Source organism: Monodelphis domestica, chromosome 2 (genome assembly GCF_027887165.1).
Source record: "Monodelphis domestica isolate mMonDom1 chromosome 2, mMonDom1.pri, whole genome shotgun sequence".
In the NCBI taxonomy this organism is placed as follows: Eukaryota; Metazoa; Chordata; class Mammalia; order Didelphimorphia; family Didelphidae; genus Monodelphis; species Monodelphis domestica.
Genome location: NC_077228.1, coordinates 233524041 through 233548281, shown reverse-complemented (window position 1 = coordinate 233548281; position 24241 = coordinate 233524041). Strand labels below are relative to the sequence as shown.

At 36.7% G+C, this 24241-nt stretch overlaps 1 protein-coding gene and 1 pseudogene across 3 annotated transcripts in view; both read left to right on the top strand.

Annotated features, from left to right (window-relative positions):
* RPTOR (regulatory associated protein of MTOR complex 1) overlaps positions 1-24241 on the top strand; it is a 569750-nt gene that overhangs the window by 465763 nt on the left and 79746 nt on the right. The gene's annotated exons all lie outside the window — the stretch shown is intronic.
* On the top strand, positions 4-22820 carry LOC130457270 (eukaryotic translation initiation factor 1-like; annotated as a pseudogene).

Sequence of the window (24241 nt, the reverse complement as noted above, 5' to 3'; positions counted from 1 at the left end):
ACTGGTCTTATTGTTGTCAATTTACATTAAATTCCTGGTCCTATTCTTTTCCTCTTAGATTCCCATGTACCTACTGTCACTCACCATTAAGAGGTGCAATTAATACTCATGGTGCTCCTTTATCCTTTTTCTTTGTATATCCCAAATGCCAAAATATTATTGCATGCCTCTTTTAAATGTGTCTTAACTATATTTTACAATTTGTTAAAATTGTATTTAAAACTTGATTCCTATATGACAGTGTCATTCAGTCATTGATTCATTCTTTATTTTTTTTAAACCCTTACCTTCCATCTTAGAATCAATGATATATATTAGATCTAAGACAGATGAGTGTTAAGGGCTAAAAAATGGGAATTAAGTGACTTGCCCAAGATCACACAGCTAAGAAGTGCCAAAGAGCAGATTTGAACCCAGGACCTCCCATCTCTAGTCCTGACTCTCAATCCATTGAGGCACCTCACTGTCCTAGACTCTTTCATTTGTAACAGAATAATTATGTACATTAAATTATCCTGTACTCTAAGTACCAGCTTAAATCTACTTCCCATTTCCTTCTTAATCTGGCAGCTTTGCCCATATATCAAGGGGAACCAGGCTTAATTCCTGGGAGATGAGGCAATGGGAGCCATGGTTTTAATGTTATTGAATGAGGAAGGTGATCTTTACGTAAGACAGAAGAATTATTTATAACACAACCCTGATACTGTTGTGTCTGGCACAATTTACTAATTATATCTTAACTATTCAATATATGTATGAAGCTAGAGAAGTTGTGGTAGCCCAGCTAGCTGCTCTGGCAGTTGGATGGCATTATTTTTAAATGAAGCCAGATTCAATCACATTCTGGCCTTATCTAAATGCCTAGCCTTGTCATTCCTCTTCTTGCTAATGTCAAATGCTTTGTCTTCATCATTGCCAGAGTGGCAACAGAGGTTTTCTAGCTTTATGAACAATTGGGACAGCCTTAGGACAGTCTACAGGCCATACTTGAGCCCCTATGGGGCCAATAAACTTTGCCACTTTAAAAAAAAACAAAACACGTTTTTTAGGGCTAATTCCTAAAACATTTGAATTATTCCTCAAGATTATCTTTCACTCTGCTCCAATTCTGCAGCAGAGTTATAATGGGAAATTCTTGCTGCCATAATCATTTCTTCAGGAACAGGTTGATGCGACAAGCTCAGACTGCTGACATCCCTATAGAACAAAGCAAGAGGTAGCTTGGCTTTGCTAGAAGGGCTCTTAGATCCAATCCACTTAAAGTAGAAACCTAGGAAAAACAGAAATGTCTGTGCATGAAGCCTTTCATATCATACCATTTTTGCTGTTTTCCCCCAGTTTAAAATTTCTTCCTAAAATTGGAAATATAGGGTGGGGTTGGGGGCGGAGTTGGAAGTCTTGCATTTTCCCCAACATTTTCCACAACTTCAATCTGAAAATAAATTTATATACTTATATTCACACAATTGGGTAACTTTTCTTAGAATTTGAAAATTGAATTTCCATTTAGTTTTTTCCCTTTGTCATTTTGCAAGATACATTGCATGTACTCGTATTTGCACATCCAGATTCAAAATTCAAAATAATTTAAAATGTATATGGATCAGTTATTGTTTCTTTTTTAAAGATTTCCTTATCTCAGCTGTCATTGAATGATGTCTTTCTTGAGAAAAGCCAAAATATAACCTATGTCAATACATTAGCAAGTTTTTTAAGGCCTTGCTCAGTAGGTAGAACAGAAGTGTCAAAATGTTTTTCATTTCCTAAAAGAATTGCTCTTAAAATAAATTGAAGCAACAGTCATTGAATCCTAAAGTCAACAGTGCATATAATCCATACCACATTAGACCTGAACATGCTTATCTTTGGGTGGCCTTAGAGCTAAAGATCTAAAGCTGGCATCCAAAAAGAGAACTTTTATTCAATTATAAGGACATTAATTTCTCTCAAAAAAGAAGTGAAAATCTGAACTTTTGCCTGATGAGAACCATTGCTGCCTAAATTATAACAGAAAAAAGATATTGAGGAGTCCTGGAATATCCTAAGTGTTGTGGTTGGCGAGATTATGATGATTGGGTTTAAAAGTTAAATATGATTTAATTTAACATAACTATTTAATGTAACTAAGGCTTATTCTCTAAAACCTCCTCCTTAAGCACTTGCAACTAATATGTAAATATGAGATAAAAAATATTGCTAATTAACTTTCACTTATTAAAAGTATCACCCCAAAATGCCCACGTGTTTTTAGAAATAGTCATTGATGAACTCTTTTAAAGTTCTATAAAAGAGTCTTGTTCCAGTGGCATTGTTAATCCAAAAATTAAACATGAGTCAAATGTTTTATTTGTTTTGTTTGTTTGTTTTTAGTAGCACCATATTTGCTTTCCTAAAATATATTTTACTTAGTCTGGAATTTGTTGCATTTCTTAAGCACATTAGCTGACAGCTAAGAAAAGAAATCCTGTGTCCATATGTAAGTCTTAAAGTTTATCATAGGCAATCAAAAATTATCTAAACAGGTCTCTATATATAACATTATATGTCATTTCTAATAATCAAATTGCCATCTGTCATATGCATACAAAATGGACCAACTTGTGGGACCTTATTAGGTTCCTAGTTGGTAAGTAAACCCTACTCTTTGCATCTGTTTTTGTAACTAGAAATATCTTTTTCATGGGCTGCATAATCTAGAGTGAGGGATGTGATACCTGACCCTGGTATTCATCTGCCACTCCCTGCTTTATTAGAGAACAACCCTTGCACTTGTTCTGAGATATTTCTTATGTGGTAAGTCTGGATGAGCTTTCAGACAAGATGGGTATAGCTTGGTAAAATAACTACAACTATAGATTGACAAGCCGAAAATTCTAAGTAGAGTTTTTGAAGGAGATGCCTGCATATCATGTTCAGCCTTCAGTTATTGCCTTGGATTTAAGAAGAGGACTGAGAATTCTGATGCACATGTTGTGGGGTGAAGAAGGTTCACCTCTGGGGTTCAGGAAGGATACCTTTTACAAGAATGCAAGACTCTAAAACTTAGCTTAAAAACAAAAAGAGAAATTTATTAATTTAGAAAGTAATGTTGAGAATGGCCAGGAGGATAGCAAGATGGGGAGCAGTTCCTTGGGAGGACAGCATGAATGGAAAAGCTGTTCCCCCAGATGACATCAGTTCTGAAGATTTTATACTCTTTACAACAGAGAGTGTTAGTCACCCAGGCATTTGGTGAGGTGGGGTGATCATCTGCCTGGAGACATAAAGATTCCTTAGTTTTAGGGAACAAACAGATATCTGAGATGTAACCTGATAGGATCAAGGTGTAGCCTGGAGGTGCATCTCTCTGTCCATCTCAAATCTAGAGGACGATCAAAGGAGGACGATCATCTCGGGATCCTAGAGTGGTCACTGGATATTTTTAGGCTCAGAGTCACGAGGATGTAAGGGAGCAAGGGAGTTTCCCTGATAATAGTTTGCCTGAGTTTCTGGGGGTACAATGCCCATGTCACATAGACATAAGTTGTCATAAATAGAAGTAAAACCTCTGAGCATATTTAGTAATATTGAGATGTTGCTCTAAGGATACATTAGAAATATTATAACTTCTTCAAATGCAACCAATTCTGGAGTTTCTGATTCTTGCAGAGATCAGGTAGCTAATCTTTTACTGAGTTGTTGTTGCTGATTTTTTCCCAGCTAAAGGGTTTTATTTTTAAACCTCACATTCATCTGGTTTTGGTCAGTAGAACTTATTCCTTCAACTTTCAATTTTCAATTTTTTTAGATGCAATCCAACTCTTCCTCCTTTTTCCACCCTGCTCCAGCCTTCTACAAAATGTTTTGCTCCTATTACCACTTTGGGAATATTGCAATAAAATAGTATAGTCATCTATCAAATATTGACTATACTCTTTGACAAACTTCTTGTACACCCAGCTTTGTATCCCTTAGGTTAGGAATTCCTAATCTAGTTCAGAATCTTTCCTAGGGAGATCATTCCATGCCAACAACACTTAAAGAAACTGATTTACTCAAGCAGTTCCAAACACAGGCAGTTTCAGGACAGTTTCAGCTTACCACATAGATTGCATTCTAACAGGCAGCACTAGGAGTAATGGGTAGAAACTGTGGAGACATATTTACATTTAGCATAAGGAAAAACTCCTCAAGAATTAGAAATATACCCAAAAGGAATAGACAGTCTCCAGAACTGGTGGGTTCTTCTTTATTGAAAAACTGTGAAAAAGGAGGCAGAGTCAAGATGGCGGCCTAGAAGGAACAGAAGTTCAGACCTCTGAATACCCTTCCTAAACGATCACAAACTGAATGCTCCCAGGGGACTGAAAATCAAACTTAACAACAAGACAAAGCCAAGGAACCCTCCTGTTGGACTTAATTCAAAAGGTATGCCCCCCGAAAAGCTGGAATCTGAGAACACTCAGGTTTAAGGGGAAGACAGAAGGAAGGTCCCAGGACCCATCCCCCCTCCCACCCAGAGCACTAAGATTCCAGCGCCAGCAGGAACTTCTGGGTGGGCAAAGGTGCCGCTCCGAAGGGCATACCTTGCGAGCAGGGCTGGCCAAGTTCAGAGCATCCAACACAGATGGTGGGGAAGAAGCTAGAGAGGGAGCATAGACCTGGCAGCCTGGCCAGAGCTGTGGAGATCCTCCATATTTGTTCCAGCCTTCCAGGAAGTTTTGGACCCAGAGCAAACCCAGACCAACTAAGCTGAACTTAATCCCATCAAAAGTCTCCAGAACTCAGGGAAGCCAAGGCTCCACACCCATCCTCACTGACTGCTGGACTTTAATCCAATCAAAAGCCTCCAGAGGACAGGGAAGCTCAAACCCCAACAACCCCCCAACAGAGACTACACCAAGAGATCTCCTGTTAAAGCTCCAAGAGGGGTGACTGACAGAAGCCCCAAAAAACAAAAAAATGAGAGGAGCAAGAGTACAGACAAATACAGAGAGAAAAGAAGGGGTGAATTTGAGCAAACAACAGAAAAAGAAGAAAGAAGCTACAATAGACAGATTCTATTGTAGAGATTCTACTGGAGAGATCAGCAAACAATAAATCAGAAATCCCAGCGAATTGGATACAGGTTGTGGAAGAACTCAAAAACACAATTAAGAGAGGCTGAAGACAATTGGGAGATCTTAAAAATTAAGATAAGTCATCTGGAAACAGAGGCACTTGAACTAAAATGAGAAAATAGTGTCTTGAAAGCCAAAATCAACCAGCTGGAAAGTGAGACAAAGGAGATGAAAGACGAGGTAAAGAGGATGAAAGACAACCTTCAAAGAAAATCAGACCAGAAGGAAAAGGATGACCAAAAAGCCAGTGGTGAAATCCAGTCTTTAAGAACCAGAATACAACAACTGGAATTAAGTGACCTCACAAGGCAGCAGGACACTATAAAACAAAACAAAAAGAATGAAAAAAATTGAGGAAAATATGAAGCATCTCATTCACAAAACAGACAATTTAGAAAAATCGTTTGAGAAGAGAAAATTTAAGAATCATTGGTCTACCAGAAGACCATGACAAAAGAAAAAGCCTGGACATAATACTACTGGAAATTATCCAGGAAAACTGTCCCAATATCCTAGAACAAGAGGGGAAAGTGGAGATTGGAAGAATCCACAGATCACTTCCTGTATTTAATCCCCAACTGACAACACCCAGGAATGTTATAGCCAAATTCAAGAACTATCAGACCAAAGAAAAGATATTATAAGCTGCCAAGACAAAGCCATTCAGATACCACGGAAACACAGTGCGGATAACACAGGATTTGGCTGCATCCACACTGAAGGACTGAAAGGCATGGAATATGATATTCCGGAAAGCAAGGGAACTAGGTCTACAACCAAGAATCAAATACCCATCAAAACTGACTATATTCTTACAGGGGAAAGTATGGTCATATAATTCCAAGCATTTGTAAAGAAAAGACCAGACCTGAACAGAAAATTTGATGTCCAAGCACAGAACTCAAAAGAATCATCAAAAGGTAATTAAAAAAGAGGGGGAAAAGAAAAACAAAACAAAACAACAAAAAAAATTTTTTAAGGTATTCAATAAGTTAAAATGATATGTATCCCTATAAGAAAAGAAGTCATTGGTAACTCTTAAAAACTGTTGCTATGACCTGGGCAGCTAGAAGAATTACACTTAGAGGGAATAGTGACAAACTGTATAGGATGAAAGGACAAGATATAGGTATGTATATAGATATATGCATGCATAAATACAGATACATGTGTGTGTGTATATATACAACCAGAGCTAAAAAAAATAGGTTAATACTGAAAGAAATGGGAAAAGAAACAAAAAGGGGTAAATTTATATATCACAAAGAAGCTCATGGCAGGAGGGGGGAGAACGTCAATACACTGGAAAGGTAAAGAGGTTTGAGATAGGAAATACTCAACTCTTACGTGCTTTGAAACTGACCAAAAGAGGGAAGAACAATACAATCCATTGGGGCAGAGAATAGATTTGCACCCTATCGGGGAATAGAAGGGTAAAAAACGGTCTGGTGGGGAGAGAAGCAGTACAAGGGAGGGAGAGGGTGGGGGGAGCAATTTTAAAAAGACTACAGGGAAAAGAAGGGAGGGAATAAGAAGGGAGGGGTGTAGAAAGGGAAGCAAAATAAGGGTGGGAAATAGGGGGACTGATTATAAACAAATATTGGTGTAGAAGGAAATAGTGAAAGAAGAAAAGGCAGGACCAGGAATAGAAATCAAAATGCTGGGAAATACACAGCTAGTAATCATAACTCTGAATGTGAATGGAATGAACTCACCCATAAAATGCAAGAGAATAGCAGAGTGGATCAGAGTCCAAAACTCTATCATATGCTGTCTGCAAGAAACACACATGAGGAAGGTAGATACGCATAGGGTGAAAGTAAGAGAATGGAACCAAATCTATTGGGCATCAACTGATAAAAAGAAGGCAGGAGTAGCAATCATGATATCTGACAAAACCAAAGTAAAAATAAATCTAGTTAAAAGGGATAGGGAAGGTAATTACATCCTGATAAAAGGCAATATAGACAATGAGGAAATATCTGTACTCAATATGTATGCACCAAATGGCATAGCATCCAAATTTCTAAAGGAGAAACTAGAGGAGCTCAAGGATAAAATAGATAGAAAAACTGTACTAGTGGGAGATCTGAACCTTCCTCTATCCGAACAAATAAATCAAGCCAAAAAATAAATAAGAAAGAGGTAATAGAAGCAAATGAAATCTTGGAAAAATTAGAGTTAGTAGACATGTGAAGAAAAATAAATAGGGACAAAAAGGAATGCACCTTCTTTTCAGCAACACATGGTACAGTCACAAAAATTGACTATGTATTAGGGCACAAAAACATTGCAAACAAGTGCAAAAGGGCAGAAATAATAAATGCAACCTTCTCAGACCACAATGCAATGAAAATAATAATTAGTAAGGGTACATGGAGAGATAAATCAAAAATTAATTGGAAATTAAACAATATGATTCTCCAAAATCGGCTAGTTAAAAAACAAATCATAGAAACAATTAATAACTTCATTGAAGAAAATGACAATGGTGAGACATCCTTTCAAAACCTATGCAGCCAAAGCAGTACTCGGGGTTCATATATTATCAAATTAAGAAGGGCAGAGGTCAATGAATTCGGCATGCAAATTAAAAAACTAGAAAGTGAACAAATTAAAAATCCTCAGATGAAGACTAAATTAGAGATCCTAAAAATCAAAGAAGAAATCAATAAAATTGAAAGTCAAAGAACTATTGATTTAATAAATAAGACGAAAAGATGGTACTTTGAAAAAACAAATTAAATTGACAAAGTACTAGTCAGTCTGATTAAAAAAAGGAAAGAACAAAACCAAATTGACAGTGTCCAAAATGAAAAGGGAGACCTCACCTCTAATGAAGAGGAAATTAAGGCAATCATTAAAAACTACTATGCCCAATTATATGGCAACAAGTATGGAAATCTAGGTGATATGGATGAATACTTACAAAAATATAAATTGCCTAGACTAAAAGAAGAAGAAATAAATTACCTAAATAACCCCATATCAGAAAAAGAAATTGAACAAGCCATCAAAGAACTCCCTAAGAAAAAATCCCCAGGCTCAGATGGATTCACAACAGAATTCTATCAAACATTCAAAGAACAACTAATCCCAATATTATACAAACTATTTGACAGAATAAGCCATGAAGGGGTTCTACCAAATTCTTTTTACAACACAAACATGGTACTGATCCCAAAGCCAGGCAGATTAAAAACAGAGAAAAAAAAACTATAGGCCAATCTCCCTAATGAATATAGATGCAAAAATCTTAAATAGGATACTAACAAAAAGACTCCAGCAAGTCATCACAAGGGTGTCATCACTATGATCAAGTAGGATTCATACCAGGAATGCAAGGATGGTTCAATATTAGGAAAACCATCCACATAATTGACCATATTAACAAGCAAACCGACAAAAATCACATGATTATCTCAATAGATGCAGAAAAAGCCTTTGATAAAATACAACACCCATTCCTATTGAAAACACTAGAAAGTATAGGAATAGAAGGATCTTTCCTAAAAATAATAAATATATATATATCTTAAACCATCAGCAAACATCATCTGCAATGGGGATAAACTAGAAGCCTTCCCAATAAGATGAGGAGTGAAACAAGGATGCCCATTATCACTTTTATTATTTAACATTGTAATAGAAACACTAACAGTAGCAATTAGAGAAGAAAAAGAAATTGAAGGTATTAAAATTGGTAATGAGGAGACCAAGCTGTCACTCTTTGCGGATGATATGATGATTTACTTAAAGAATCCTAGAGAATCAACCAAAAAGCTAATTGAAATAATCAACAACTTTAGCAAAGTTGCAGAATACAAAATAAACCCTCATAAGTCATCAGCATTTCTATATATCTCCAACCCAGTTCAGCAGCAAGAATTTGAAAGAGAAATTCCATTTAAAGTCACCCGAGACAATATAAAATACTTAGGAATCTATCTGCCAAGACAAACACAGGAACTATATGAACACAACTACAAAACACTCTCCACACAATTAAAACTAGATCTAAACAATTGGAAAAACATTGATTGCTCATGGGTGGGACGAGCTAACATAATAAAAATGACCATTCTACCCAAACTTATTTATCTATTTAGTGCCATACCCATTGAACTTCAAAAAAAACTTTTTACTGAATTGGAGAAAACCATAACAAGGTTCATTTGCAAGAACAAAGGATCAAGGATATCCAGGGAAATAATGAAAAAAAAAATACAAAGGAAGGTGGCTTTGCAGTCCCAGATCTCAAACTATATTACAAAGCAGTGGTAATCAAAACAAGTTGGTACTGGCTAAGAGACAGAAAGGAGGATCAGAGGAATAGACTTGGGGTAAATGACCTCAGTAAGACAGTCTATGACAAACCCAAAGACCCCAGCTTTTGGGACAAAAATTCACTATTTGATAAAAACTGCTGGGAAAATTGGAAGACAGTGTGGGAGAGATTAGGTTTGGATCAACACCTCATACCCTACACCAAGATAATCTCAGAATGGGTGAATGACTTGAATATAAATAAGGAAACTATTAGGTGTACACAGAATAGTATACATGTCAGACCTTTGGGAAGGGAAAGATTTTAAAACCAAGCAAAACTTAGAAAGAGTCACAAAATGTAAAATAAATAATTTTGACTACATCAAATTAAAAAGGTTTTGAATAAACAAAATTAATGTAAGTAAAATTAGAAGGGAGGCAACAAATTGGAAACAATCTCCATAACAAAAACCTCTGACAAAGGTCTAATTACTCAAATTTATAAAGAGCTAAATCAATTGTACAAAAAATCAAGCCATTCTCCAATTGATAAATGGGCAAGGGACATGAATAGGCAGTTTTCAGCCAAAGAAATCAAAACTATTAGAAAGCACATGAAAAAGTGTTCTAAATCTCTTATAATCAGAGAGATGCAAATCAAAACAACTCTGAGGTATCACCTCACACCTAGCAGATTGGCCAATATGACAGCAAAGGAAAGTAATGAATGCTGGAGGGGATGTGGCAAAGTGGGGACACTAATTCATTGCTGGTGGGGTTGTGAATTGATCCAACCATTCTGGAGGGCAATTTGGAACTATGCCCAAAGGGCACTAGAAGACTGTCTGACCTTTGATCCAGCCTTAGCACTGCTGGGTTTGTACTGCAAAGAGATAATAAGGAAAATGACATGTACAAATTATTCATAGCTGCACTCTTTGTGTTGGCAAAAAATTGAAAAATGAGGGGATGCCCTTCAATTGGGAAATGGCTGAACAAATTGTGGTATATGTTGGTGATGGAATACTATTGTGCTAAAAGGAATAATGAAGTGGAGGAATTCCATGGAGACTGGAACAACCTCCAGGAAGTGATGCAGAGCGAGAGGAGCAGAACCATGAGAACATTGTACACAGAGACTGACACATTGTGGTACAATCAAATGTAATGAACTTCTTTAATGGCAATGCAATGCCCCTGAATAATCTGCAGGGATCTAAGAGAAAAAAACACCAACCTTAAGCAGAGGAGAAACTGTGAGAGTAAAAACACTGAGGAAAGGCAACTGCTTGACTATAGGGGTTGAGGGGATATGATTGAGGAGAGACACTAAATGAGCACCCTAATGCAAATACCAACAACAAGGAAATGGTTTCAGAACAAGGACACAGGTGATATCCAGTGGAATCGCGTGTTGGCTAGGGGAAGGGTGGAGGGAGGGGAGGGGAGAAAAAGAAAATGATCTCTGTTTCCAATGAATAATGTATGAAAATGATCAAATAAAATAATGTTTAAAAACTAAAAAAAAAAAACAAACCTGTTAGCAAAATCAGAGAAGAATTTGGACTGGAGAGCTGAATTCTGTGGTTTTTGTATGCTTCAAGAAAAATAGATACAGGTGCCCTATTTCTTTTGGCAAAATATAGGCAAACTTTTTTTCTTTTTTATGCAGTTATGATTCACATTTATGGTCTAGCATGTCCTTGTCCCAGCAGTAATTTTAAGAACCATTCATTACTGCTATTGTAAAAAGCCATCTTTCTTTAAAAAAAAAATTTAAGAGTACCAGAATGTTAATTTAATGTTAAATATTAATTTAACTTAAATATGCTAAGCAGTTTTCATCTCACAATGATACATATATGAGATCCTTAAGTTTGACAAAATCCTCTTCCTCCCCTCTACCCTCCTCCATCAAAATGCAGAACTAGGAGATAATTAAGAATCAGGTAACACAGACTTTTCATTATACCAATTAATCTTCTAAAATCTAAAAAAATAAAGTAGCTTCTTTCAAGTCCCCACTCAATTTCTGTGTCCCTCATAAACCCTTTCCTGATCTACCTTTCACTGCTTGCTCCTTTCCCAAATTGTCATATAAATTTGTCTGTTTACATGTGGTTTCTTTCCTATAATAGAACATAATATCTTTGAACTATTCATTTTTGTATCCCCATTGCCCAGAACAAGACCTCACATACCTTGCACGCAACAGTTTCTTAATACATTTTTGTTTGTGCAGTTGTTACTACTCTCACTCCATTTTCCTTGTTGTACTCCTTGCCTTACCTCCCTCAAAAATTATCTCATATTTATTTTGTATATATTTTGCATATACTTATGGTGTCCGTGTTGTCTCTACTGGTAGAATGTGAGCTGCTCGAGGGAGGGAGAATTCTAATTTTTTCTAATTGCCTGAACTTCTAGCACAGTGCCTGGCAAATAGTAAATGCTCGCTAAATATTTCTCATTGAATTGAAGTGACTTGCCCATTACAGCTAGTAAATGACCCAGGTGTGATGTTGTTGGCCACATCTACTTCAAGAGCCATGTTCAGGACTAGAAAAAAATGAGACACTTAGTACTATTTCTCATTCACAAAAACTGTTATTTTACCATTGCATGAAAAAGACATTCACCCATGACAAAGCACTGATTCCATGGAGCACAGTTTGCCTGCCCATGTGTTGACCATCTTCATGCCCCTGACAAAGCTCTTCCTAACTTCTCTTGTAGTACCTTAGGCCACCAGGAAGCCTTAGTTCTCTGAACCAATTAAGATTCAGGGATAGTTTCACTTATCTTTTAAGGAAAACTAGCATTACCTATGAGAACTAGGGCCTCAGAAAAAAATTTTCCCAACTAGGTAACAATTCTTTAGGGAAACTAGCCAAGCCTATGTTAATAGGAGCCTAGTAAATATTGCTCCCATCACATGTGACTAGATCTTACAACTTACACTCAGGGCAATGCTATATCTTCTCTTTTAGGAATCCAAATTTTGTCATTGAATCAAGTATCCACAAATAGAAGGGAGGACATTAAAAAAAAATTTTTTAATTAAAATAAAAATCACCTCCCAGTGCTTTGTCAACTATACAACTAGAAGCATATGTGGCTATTTTTTTCTTTTAAATTCAAGTAAATTCATTTTAGAAAATCTGTTTCTGACCTTTAGTTTTCAGTGACCAATCCTAGATTTTATGGCTATAGTTAAAAATGTAATAACTAAACTTTTGGGTTTTACAATTGTTTTTCTTTTTTTTTTTTAAGAATTGGAAGTAGGGAATGTACAATCCTTTTTTTTTTTCCTAATTAAAATTCTTTTCTGTTTTCTCCATTTGGCCAATCACCAAGATGCTTATTTTTCTTGTGGAGGTTGATACTTAGAATCAAAAAATCCTTATGCATTTTTATAGAAATGACATAAAACCTTCTTCAATTACAAAATAAAAATATATATAAATTAAGTTCCCTAAACACTAAATCTTTGCTGTTTACAAAATATTGAACTGGGCATTGGAAATTATGAGGTGGTTGTTGGTGGTGGTAGTTGTTCAGTCATTTCAGTTGTCTGACTCTTACCTGACCTCTTTTGGCAAAGATACTTAAATAGTTTGCCTTTTCATTCTCCAGCTCATTTGAGAGATGAGAAAACTGAGGCAAATAGGGTTAAGTGCCTTGCCCAGAGTCACACAGCTAGTGGGTGTCTAAGGCCAAATCTGAACTTGGGAAGAGGAGTTAGCTGGCCAGTTTACTAGCTAGTAGATGGAAAAAGAAGTATAGGGGAAAAGCCGCAGCTCTGCCTCCTCTGCCCTGTCTCCTCCTCCTTGCCTCTTACCTGGCTGCCTCTGAAAGTCACCCTCCACCGCCTCCACTCCCAGCTGGCTGCCTGCCTGCTCTCCTTTATTTATCTCACCTTCCTCACCCCCACAGCCTCCTGACATAAGGTCCTCCCAGGCGCACACCACACACATTTTATCCCCTCACCAGCTTCTCATTAATATCACATGTCCACTATCCAAGAACCTCCAATCTTTGACCCCTTTGCTAAGACAACTAAGGGTGCTAATCCTAGCAGGGACTAAGGATTGCATTCATATAAGAATCCAACAACGAAAGGTCAGAAAGACACTGACCACTGTTCAGGGAATTACAGATGATTATGACAAAAAGAAACTTGTGAAAGCTTTCAAAAAGAAATTTGCTTGTAACACCCTGAATATGGTGAGGTTATCAACTTCAAAGTGACCAGAGAAAGAACATTTGCCAGTTCCTCCTAGAGGTTGGCATTGTCAAGGAGGAGCAGCTTAAGGTTCATGGTTTCTCAAAAATGTTTTGTTGTATTAAACTATGTATTTTACAGCTTAACAAAAAAAAAAGCTTCTTAACACTTCTGTGAGCAGTTATGCTCCCAAGTCTAAATAAGGCCCAGTTACAACAGTTTTTTTAAAAAAAATTTATTAATACAAACTTTCTCAATAAATGGATTCCTCCTTTCAGCAAGTTTTTCCAGGAAGAATAATTAAACTTTATTGTGTGACATTGGAAGCTAATCTGCTGAGCACTGAAAAAAAAAGGAAGTATTAAATAAAATCTTGAGTTTGCTTCCCCTCTGTAAAGATTAAAATTAGGGAATTGGGGAGACTGAGGCAGGTAGAAATTAGTTTCTCTCTGCAAGGAGTATTATATTTTTTAGAGGTTTATTAAAGGTTAAAGATTAAAGAATATACAAGTAAGAAACATGTGCCTAGGCCAGAGGCCTAGACAAAATAACCTCACATCACGCAAGAGACGCGTCTGCTCCAAAACAGAAGTCCAAAAAAGCCAAAAACCTTTTCCACCAGCTTAAATCCTTCCTCGATCTCAGCCCACCTCAGAATTCCCGTGAGATTACAAAGCATTTTTGGGGAAGTGGAGCAAAGACTTGTGGGGATTGTAGTCCTGTATTCGATTCTATTTTTTACATTCCTCCGTTTGATCGTTTGCAAAAAAATTAATTTTTTTCCCAAAGGATCATGAAAACATAATCAGTTTAAAGATTACAATAATTTGATGATAAGAGAAAAAAACAAACAAACCCAATAATTGCTGAATGCATTGACAAAAAGCCAGTTAGGGGGCAGTCCCATTGGGCATGAAAGTACAGATACAAATAAATGTTCAATCAACCACACCCAAAGTTCAATTTTGTGCAACTTGTGATCTGGAGGCTTCTTCATGGTGGCTTCTCCAACAGTTCAGTTCTGGATTCAGAGAGGTAGCATCTTCTTTACCTAAAATTCTTCTCAAAAGGAATTTAAACTTTCTAAATTATTTGGTACTCCTGTTTCTAGACTTCTTGCTCCATTTTCAATTGGGTAAATGCCATCTTTGTAGTACTTCATGGATTCCATTTGTTTTGTCATAGCCAGGACATCATGAAATCCTGTGCTTAGCCCAGACATGTGTTGAAAGTAAGCTTCTTTTTCCACCTGGACTGTCAAATTGTTTACTCCAGCATCTTTAAGCACTCCTGTAACCTGTTGTACAATTCGCTGTTCTAGTATATCTGACATCACCTGTATATGAATTGTTCCAGCCACAATATTGGCAGAATGACGCCAAAAATGATGGTCTCTGTAGGATATTAAACCTTCAATTTTCTGAATCTTTTCTAAGGCAATGTTTATCTCTTTTTCATTTTCTGGAGGCAACCTCAGAAGTAATACTTGACAGGCATCTTTAATCAGTGGAATAACACTGAGAAAAATTAATACAGCAATAAAAAGAGAGCAGAGAGGATCAGCAAAGAACCAGCCAAACTGTTCTATGAGAATTGTGGATACAATCACCCCAATACTGCTAAGCGTGTCTGCCAAAATATGTAAAAATACACCTCTCGTGTTAGCATTCATGCCTCCTCCTGAAGATCCATGGGAGTGTCCATGGCCATGACTATGCCCATGGTCACTGTGAGAATGATTATGGCCATGACTGTGTCCATGATGTGAATGGCCATGATCATGTGAGTGACACACTCCTTGAGAACCTCCATGGACATGGCCATGGGCATGGCTAAAGGCACACACACCAATAAGGTTTACTATCAATCCTCCAACTGAGACAGGCACTAACATGTATGTGTCTAATTCTGGAGGATCTATCAATCTAGCCACTGACGCCACAAACAAGAAAAAAGCTATTACAATTAGAAAAAGTCCATTAATGAAACCAGAGAGAATTTCTATTCTGCCATATCCATAGGAGAAAATACGGGTTGCTTTCCACCTACTTACTAGTGCTGCAAAAAGTCCCATAACTAAAGCAGAACAATCAAAGAGCAGTCCCTCATCATAGTTATTAAATCATAATGGAGACAATAGCCCTGATGTTTTTGTCAAGGGAATTAATATCGTTGCACAGTATTCAAGCAAAATAGCCAAAACAACTGGACCCAAATATATAAGCTGTTAAATAATAAACAGGGACCTTGCTTTTATATTCCCATAGTGGTATGTACATATATAGTAGGTGCCTGGTAAATATTCATCAAATTAATATAGTGAGTCAATTTTGATTTATTATATGGTTCTATGAAATGTATCTTATCACATTGTGTGCCAGCTGAACCTATGTCCATATTACTTGATAAAAATACTTACCTCCTTCATGAATTCATTCTGTTCACCTATGATTTTATACTGGGGGGCGTGTGCTGTCTTTTTTTTCTTAATGTAATAAAATATTAGAACTAAGACAACTATTCACTTTATAGTTAAGTTTGGAATTTGCATGATAATCAAGATCTTTTGAAAATCTTATGTAATCAACAGTCTGGTAATGTGCCATATAAATGTAATATGTCCATTTTACATAATCAAGAGTTGTATTTATTTTCATGTACACCATAATATACAGCATTAGTGGTCTTCAGAGAAAAAATATACCCTTCAAAAATATTTAGGAAAATCCCAAAATACTGAATAAGCTTGAAGGTAGATTGGTTCCCACATCAACAGAAATTCTTAATTAACATCTTAATTTTTCCCAACAACTCTCAAAATTATATCTTCTAATGACCAAGAGAATGAGCATTCCAAGAAACTCAAAACTGTTAGGGACCTACCATGCTGATCAGACTATGGGCAATCCCAACTTGTACATAGATTATGTTCCTAGGGATAGAATTAGGAAAAATGGTAGAAATCAAAGTGACAAATTCAAGCTTGATTTAGGGGAAAGCTTCCAATCATCTGGAGTTATCCACAAATGAAATGGGCTACTTCTGAAATTAAATGTTTTCTTTTCACTGGAAGTCTTCAAGCCAAGGTTAGTTAACTATTTATTTCAATGTGTTATCCATTTATAGGTCAAACTAGATGATCCCCTCTGATCTCATCCTCCCATTCCCATCCCCCAACTCTGAGCTTCTGTGCTTTTATATTTTCCATTTTTTATAGCATTTTTATTGACTTATCTCCTCATTTCATCTTATGGAGCTAGAGGCTGGCTCATCTGCATAATCGATATATGTATTAGGAAACTTGATAATTATTAGCTCAAATTTTCTTGATTGTCAGAACCATAAAATTGCACTGGACTGTTTTAATTTTAGCAAACATTTATTAGAGATGTACTGGGTACAAATCCAACTACAGTGATGGTGGTGGTGATGATAGTGATGGGTGTGTGGGTGATTGTGCAGGTGAGAGGCAGCATGGTATACTTGGGTTTGTTTGAGTCTTGGCTCTAAAATAGAGTAAATCTTGTCAACATGGAATCTAGGAACCCCAAACTTGTGGCCTCATGGGATCAGGTGAACTCCAAGTTTCAGGACTAGCTTATAGATTGGAGACCCCAAAGTTTGTACTTGTTCCCCTTTCCCATGGGAATCTACCCTGAAGGGAAACTCGTCCTAGCAGTTTCAGACTGAGTGGGAGACCCTCAGGGGAAAGACAATCCACTTCAAGTGGGAGCTAAACCCAATCCAAAATCGAGTGACTCTTTGGGGCTATAGGTAGCATGTCAGTCTCGAAAGCTGAAGGTCTTGAGTTCGATCCTCGGAAGGATGGTGTGATATACTGGGGAAAAGGCTTCTGGAGAGGAAGAGTCACTTCCTCTCCAGAGGAAGACTGAATTGGAGTGAAATAAACCTGGAAACCTGGGAGTCGTTAGAATACAATAACTCACTGGAAGCAAAGGGTATAGATTGAGGTGGCTGTGAGAATGGAAAGGAATGTTTAGCTTCAGGAGGTTTGGCAGAATTAGGACTATTGATTTGATATAGGAGGTGATTGAGAGAGAGTTGTAGTCAAAGATGACTCAGGTTTAATGATTAAGTGAATAGTAGTGCAGATAAGGCAGACTGAGGGAAGTCAGGATTGTTTTGCAACAGTTCAGTTAAATATGAGTTTTCAACATCATGTTAATTAGCCTAACTGGTGTCACTATTTTTAGATGACAAAAGCTTTCATTCTTTCTTGAACAATTCAGAAAGAAAGCAAAAGCAGTTGGCTAGTTACCTGGAGCAGAGTAGGGGAGAAAAAATATAGTTATTTTCTGATGAAAACTAATTTAGTGTACATACAATTAAGTAAGGACATGAGGGAAGCTACTAGAATAGTGTTTTCATGTTATCCAGAGAAAGTAAGAGGAAAGGGGTGCCCATTAACTCTGCTATCTCACAATTTAGGCCATTGGATCACTGGTGGCTAACTTTCCATCCTATCAAAAATAAAGCATTACTCAAGTTCATGGAGTAAATTGGATATTGTCATATCACTCACACACACACACATCTTGTCAAGATCACAGTGATTGATCTTCAGCTGCAATTCTTTTGTCTCATATCAGGTTTTTGCCATCCTCTGCAAAGGATCTAGTAACATGTACACAGGAATTATGTCAATAATAATTTATATTAGAAATTATTGGCTTTGTTTCAGACAGTCAGGGTTCTCTTAATTTATTGTTGATTAAATCAAATACATTTAGCGTTCCATTGTGATTGCTCAGGAGTGTGTTAATGAAGTACTGCAGTACAACAGTACTGTATATTCCAGAAGAGTTTTGCCCTCCTTTTGTTTGATGCTGTGTGATAAAGGTTCTCATGGTTGAGTCACTTTTGGACTAATGTACAAGTTGCAAATAGTGGCTGCAGAGTCTGCCAGATGTTTGCCTTAGTCTGTCAGAAAATAACTTTAGCTCCAATGACCTCCCTTTCCTTCCATTTACATCTTCAGGGTTTCCCCCTAATTCCGATAAAATACTTGAAAAGTGGGGAAAAAATAGAAGCAACCACAGTATTGGGGACAAGAATGTGCATAATATTGGATATCAGTTTGGTATTAGTGAGAACAACATTGATTTGCAGAGTCAAAAGAACTAGTTTCAAATTCCAATTTGTGAGCTGGGCATTTTTAATGTTTTTGAGGGATCCAGTTTTCCTTCTCTGTAAAATGATAAAGTCCTGTTGCAATTCTGTTCCTGAAGTAGGTTAACTTGGTAATCATTTTTTGTCTCTATTACATTGACCAAGTCACCATTCTCACTTAATATTAAATGAAAATGAAGAGTATGAAGTTACTGCCCTCATACAATGTTTGTAGCTGACAGCTTCTGTTACATGACATAAAGTCAGCTATGACATAGATTAACAAAAACCCGGAACCATCATCCTCAAAAAAAATATTTGCATTCCAATGAGCAAATGGGTAAACTCTTCCTTCTCTCTTTTCTTTAAAATCCTAGAAATGAGATCATACATGTTTATGAAGCAAAGAAAAAGCTTAACATTTGTATTTAGAACTATAGAAGAATCATTCTCCACTTATTGTAAACATCATTGCCCACTAGGTAGATGTTAGACAACAAGAATCTTGAAGAACTCTGTAGATCACAAAACTTAACTATCTTGGCATTGGCACATATGAGGAACTGGGCTTTTTTCATTCCTAATATCCATGGACCATAGTCATTTCTCTTACTTCCATGTCCCTTGAACTTCTTTCATATTAGAATGGTAGAACCAAATGGGGAATTGGTCTCTATGACTCACAAATCCATGTTATGCAGCATATTTTCCTCAGAAAGGACATAGGGAACTGATGTTCCCCCATAAATCCTCTAGGGAGACTCTAGCTTTCCTCTTTTCCCTGAATTCCTTTGAGCCAGGCAAGAAAGTTAAAGGAAATGAATTTCATTGGCTTTCAACTGATGTGTCTCAGTGGGAGACTTCAGAATAGTAATTGGTTTCTGTCTGAGTAGAAGGCAAGAGGTGTTAGAAATCTGTGGAGTGTCATGATCCTAATCGTGTAACACTATTACAGACACCCACATGCCTCCAGGAGCTCTGGTTAGAGGATAGCTAAGTGAAAGCTGAAACTAGATTTTTGTTTACTAGAAAGCTCAAAGAAAAATGACCTAAAGCAGAGGAGGAAAAAGAATGCTTGATTAAAGGATTCTGTTGAATAGAAATATTTGGTTGAATAATTTTATTGTTTTTTTATCTTGTTCAGTAATCCTCATTTTGTTATGGGAGTGCAAATGTGTACCTCTGGGGTTTGGGAAGGATACCTTTTGCAAGAATGCAAGACTTAGCTTAAAAACAAAAAAGAGAAATTTATTAATTTAGGAGGTAATGTTGAGAATGGAACAGCAAGATGAGGAGCAGTTCCTTGGGAGGACAGCATGGATGGAAAAGCTGTCCTCCAGAGGACATCAGTTCTGGGGATTTTATACTCTTTACAATAGATGCTCTGTCTTGGTGTGGACTTGACCTAGAGTGCTAGTCACTCAGGCATTTGGTGGAGTGAGGTGGTCATCTGACTAGGGTCTGCCTGGAGGCATAAAGATTCCTTAACAAACAGATATCTTGAGATGTAGGCTGATAGGATAGAGGTATAGCCTGGAGGTGCATCTCTCTGTCCATAATAGTTTGCCTGAGTTTCTGGGGGTACAATGCCCATGTCAATGTCCCTAATGTCTGTTGTCTTCTTTTGTTTCTCTCATGTTCTCTCTTTCTCTCTTTCTCTCTCTCTCTCTCTCTCTCTCTCTCTCTCTCTCTCTCTCTCTCTCTCTCTTTCTGTCTGTCTCTCTAGCTCTCTCTACCCCCCCCTCCATTCTCTTTCTATCCCCCTTTACCTTTCTTTCTCTCTCCTTATTCCCTCCCTCTTTAGTTTTCTTTGTTCCATCTGATTCAAACAAGACCTTGAACAATAGTGGTCATATACTGTAATCTCAGAACAGTTTTTTAATTCCAGTGGGAAAAGTATATTTTATCAGCCTGTTAAGGTCAAAAAGGGAAAGCTCATCTGAATCCAACCTTGCACTTCTCCAGAGTAGTAAGGAAAGACATGTTCCATAGGCAATCTTGCTCTGTCAGTATGCTTGGTCCCATAGTATCAGACAAACAAGACAAATTAGAATTCATCTTCCCCTTACAGTTTTCCCTATTCTCTTTGGTTATACAGAATTATTACACTGGGAGGTAATTCCCTCCATGCCAATAAGTGACAAGAACAGGCTAGCAGTTTATCTCTGGCCACAGACTCCTGATTTGGTTTGGTGATTCCCATCTAGAATATATCTTCTAAACTGTTGTGTTCCTCATTCTTCAGAAATTTTGATTCCATTTTCTTCAGACCTGAAAAACTAAGACTCTCAGAGTCTTCTAATCCATCTGTGATTCTGTGCCCTCTTACTAGGGAGAGACATGCTCTGCATAATCCAGCTTCAGGACCATAGGGAAATGCTGTTCCAAGAACTTAGAATTCTTATCATGTCTTTCCCTTTCCTGGTTGAAACAGCCTTTTAGATCTCTTTCTCTAATTTATTCCCATAGAAACCAGATTTTCATTAAAGTGCAATAGCCTAGCTCTTGCACATGTTTTAATACTTTTTAATCTAGGATTGTTTATTGTACCATATTATTGGTCATTTGTCATTTCTTTCTGAATAAACATTGGATTGTCACAAAATACAATCAATGCTCAGAAATCCATACCCTTCCTCATGTGCCACTGGGGGGATATTTCTTAACTAATAAATGTCTCAATGGAGTTTTTTGACACAAATACCTGAGTTTTGGTGTTATTTTAGGAGTAGCTCAGTCATGAAATGCTGAGCATTCATGCAAAATGAATTTAAACAGCAGCAAACAGATCAACCTGGTAAGCAGGAATTAAATGTGGAGTCTTTGGAGCAAAGGCAATTACAAAACAAAAGTAAAGGGTCAAAGTGACAAGTAACTGTCAGTCTTGAGAAATGAGATTGTAGCTACCTGCAAAGTAATGATGTAATTATAGAAGAAACAATTAAACCATACTTGCTCACATGCATAGAATCCCTGTACAACAGAAGCATAATATAAAAAAATAACTGTAAGGACATTGAGCAAGGCATTTAATTTCTATAGGCCCATTTCCTCATTTATAAAATGGAGTTTGACTAGATGGCCTCTATGTGACTAGTTGGCCTCTAAGAGTCTTTTCAATTAAAAAAAAAAAAAACAACCCCCCCAAGACTTATATAAACTGATGCAAAGCAAAATGATCAAAACCAAGACAACATTGTACACAAGAACAGCAATATTACAACAGTAATCAATCGTGAAAGACAGCTACTCTAATCAGTATGATCATCCAAAGGAATATGATAAAAAATGTTTTTCACCTCTGTAGCCCCCAGTATTGAGAGTAGGCCCCAATAAAGTCACAGCCATGGTTTAGAAGTAGTCAGACAAGTAGCTTCCCCTCCCCCCCAGCATGAGAACTTAATCCAATTCCTCCCCAAATACTAAATATCCTTCAAAAAAAATTACTGATGCAAGAATTCTGAGAAACTCTGTTAGATGGTTATATATTTACCTGTGATTTATTATCCTATAGAAAACTCTGTTTAGAGCCACTAAGGTAATCTACATCATTGTCTCCCTCTTATAAACCATTGTCCCTGCAAAAGGCTTACTAAATCCCTTAACTTACATCACTTTCTCTACAAGAATATACCATCCCAAGTCATTAAACTTTGTGACTGATCAGCAAGAGGACTTCATGTCTGTCTGTCAGTCTGTCTTTGATCCTCCTGCATCCCAACTACATTTCTCTTATCCCAATCCTCAACCTGCAAATAACTTGATTGATACCTTGCACCCCTCTAGAGAAAGAAATGATGAACTCTGAGCACAGATTGAAGTATAATTTTTTCACTTTCTAATCCTTTTTTTAAACATGGCTAATATGAAAATGTTTTTCATAATATCACTTGTATAATGGGTATCATATTGCTTTCCTTCTCAACGGGTGGGGAAAGGACTAGACGGTAAGAGACAATTTAGAACTGAAACTATTTTTTAAAGAACACAAAAAAATAGATATGCATATATATGTAGAGAGAGCAATGCCAATTTTTTTCAGTTCCAAATTTTCTGCCTCTCTGCCTCCCTCCCCTCCCAACCCAGAGAAGGTAAGCAACATTATATGCATATATATATATATATATATATATATATATATATATATATATATATATATATACACACACACAATATTTCAATCATAGGGTCTCTAGTTCTAGGAAAGACAATTCATTAGTCAGAAATCAGAAAATCTTGAGTTAGAAGGGACTTCAATGACCATCTAGTCTAACTAATAAAGAAATCAATAAATCAATTAATAAAGCTATTTTTAGGTAATTATTTTTTGTAAAACATTGTGCTAAACACTAAAGATACCATTTCTTGCCTTCAAGAAGGGAATAATATGAGTGTGATGACCAGGAGGGATATTTTGGTTATGAAAGTTACAGGGATGATGAATAGGTACACAGCAGGAATAGATTGACATATTCATTCTAAGAGTTAATTTGATTCTAGTTCCAGAACTGGAAAAATAGGAAGAAGAGAAGCATATGCAGTAGAGAGTAAGTGAGGAAATAGCCCAGGAGTTGGAGCCTGGCCTCAATGTAATATATGACTGAGGCTACCAACAGTCAGGACCACTAGTCCCTAGAGCAGTTTATCCAGGGACAAAGGGTTGTCCAAGACTTGGTTTCAAAGTATCCTAATAGTACAAGAAGTACAAGTAGTCAGAAGTGAATTCATAAAAGTCATCCCTGCCATAACATACCATCAACTACCATCTACATGAAGATATCAAAGAAAGAGAATCTTTACTTCTTAAAGTGGCTGTTTAACACTTTTGGACAGTTCTGGTTTTAAAGAATTTTTTTTCCTGATATCTAACTCAAGTTTCCCTCTTTACAACTCTATCCATTCCAGTTGATTCTGCACTGTGGAGCCAAATGAAACAAGATTTATCTCTCCACCATATGATAGTCATTCAAATATTTGAAAACTGCTATCTTGTCCAACTTCAACCAATCTTCATATCACATGAGTTTAAGGACCTTTATTATCTTGGACATTCTCCAGCTTACCAAAGTCCTTAATACCATGGTACCTAGTACTCAACACAGTACTGTGGATGAGGTTTAATGAGAACAAATTAAAGTGAAACTATTACTTCTCTATGTTGAAATCCAAACCTTTAAAACAGCCTTCAATCATATTAGCTTTTTTGGCTGGCATATCATACTGCTGATGCCTGTTGAGCTTTCAGTCAACTAAAACCTCCAGATCTTTTTCGGAACACTTGCTTCCAACCATATCTTCCCCATATGATACTTATGAAATTAATTTATTGTACTGCTGTGTAAGACTTTATACTTACTCCTATTAAATTCTTATTAGATTTAACCCATTTCAGCCTGTCAATATTTTTTTATCCTGACTGTATTATATGATTAGCTAATCTTCCCAGCCTTTGATTTGATGAGTATGCCATCTATATATTTATTCAAGTCATCATTAAGAACATTGAACAGAACAA